The sequence below is a fragment of the Calidris pugnax genome, unplaced genomic scaffold (assembly GCF_001431845.1).
Source record: "Calidris pugnax isolate Ruff unplaced genomic scaffold, ASM143184v1 scaffold199, whole genome shotgun sequence".
Classification (NCBI taxonomy): Eukaryota; Metazoa; Chordata; class Aves; order Charadriiformes; family Scolopacidae; genus Calidris; species Calidris pugnax.
The window spans coordinates 162,888-164,621 of NW_015090970.1; positions in this window are offsets into that span (position 1 = coordinate 162,888).

Consider the following 1,734-nt stretch of genomic DNA (forward strand, 5'->3'; position numbering starts at 1 on the left):
ATCAATGTTCCAACTCAGGAATGATCTAGAATTGAGCCTTATTTTAGGCAATTTGTAGCCCCGACCGGTGTGTAGGACGCGGCACAGTTTTTGGTGTGTGTGGATTCACTGAATGAGTAAAAGTTTCTCTCAGAAGCAGGCTGCTGGTTTTCTGACTTTGGTAGTCCATGGGGGGCTACCAGTCACCCGCAGCAACTGGCCAGGCCTTTTTCTTGAAGAGTCAGGGTCTTACAGTAAAACCACATTCCCTGTGCTGGGACAGGAACTACCGAGGGCAAAAGGATGTGTGTGTGTGTGTGTGTGTGTGTTAGACACTTGGACACAAGTATATATAGCTCTTAAGTGGGTGTGAGATGGAACTCTAATAGGGGTCCCCCCCCAATTAGGGGCCTAGAACATCTCTCTGATGGGGAAAGGCTGAGAGAGTTGGGTCTTTTTAGTCTGGAGAAGAGAAGGCTGAGGGGGGATCTGACCAACACCTATAAATACCTAAAGGGTGGGTGTCAGGAGGATGGGGCCAGGCTTTTCTCAGTGGTGCCCAGGGACAGGACAAGAGGAAATGGGCACAAACTTGAATACAATAAGTTCAATCTAAACCTGAGGAGGAACTTCTTTCCTGTGAGGGTGTCAGAGCCCTGGCAGAGGCTGCCCAGGGAGGTGGTGGAGTCTCCTTCTCTGGAGACATTCAAATCCCCCTGGACACGTTCCTGTGGGACCTGCTCTGGGTGACCCTGCTGTGGCAGGGGGTTGGAGGAGATGATCTCCAGAGGTCCCTTCCAACCTCATATCACTCTGGGATTCTGTATATGGTAGGGTGGGTGAAACGTGAGGCACTAAGGTGCTACCAGAAACATATTTAGCATGTGAGTGTGTGTGCCATGAATAGCTCACTGCTCAAACACACGACTCTTGCACGTCAGTTAAAGGGACACAGAAAGGAGAGAAGGGACTGGTCTGTATCTTAAAAGTGGCTTTTTTTGAGCTTCTTATTGGCAGTTCTACAGAGAAGTGACGCTGATGAAAGAGGCTAGTGAAAATCTGTTGTTACACTGTCCTCATCTGGCACACATGAGGGACGTGGGTTCTCAGCTCCTCTGGAGATGGGCCCTGTGTGGGTGACAGGATACGGATCCAGGTACGCTGTCAGGCAACGTTAATTTGAACTTCAGGCTGGGAGATCCTACCCCGAGATGCTTTAGATGTGAGACATGTCCTTATCTGGGTGGAAATACTGTTTCCAGTGCTCAGCCTTTCCCCCTGCTCCCTGCTGGAGTCAGTGACACCTGACGACCCTCTGAGGCCGTGGGAAGGGCTTGCTGCCACGGCAGGTCAAGGTTAAGACTCCGGTGTGTCTACAGGGGGAAAAAAAAAAGACTTTTTGGTGAGGCCAAGCCCTCGGATGGAGAGGAAATAAATGGAGGTGGCGGGTGGGATGTGAGGGGTTTGTGCCTTGACATTTACCGAACCTTTGGTGGAACCTCATCTGGGCCAGCGACCTTCAACCCGTGGCCGGTGGCTTTAGCCCGTGGGATCCCCGGCGGATCCTGGCGGAGCAGGGGAGCACGGGAGAAGGCGTTGGGCGGCTTTCGGCGGCTGTTGTGTACCGAGGTCTGCACGTCGTGGTGAGGGGGGGAGGGCTGGAGTGGGTGTGTGTGTGTGTGTGTGTGCTACATCCCTCTGAGCGTATTTTTTGAACGCCAGAGGTTGGCTCTGCGGGCGCTGGGGGGGTGGGGG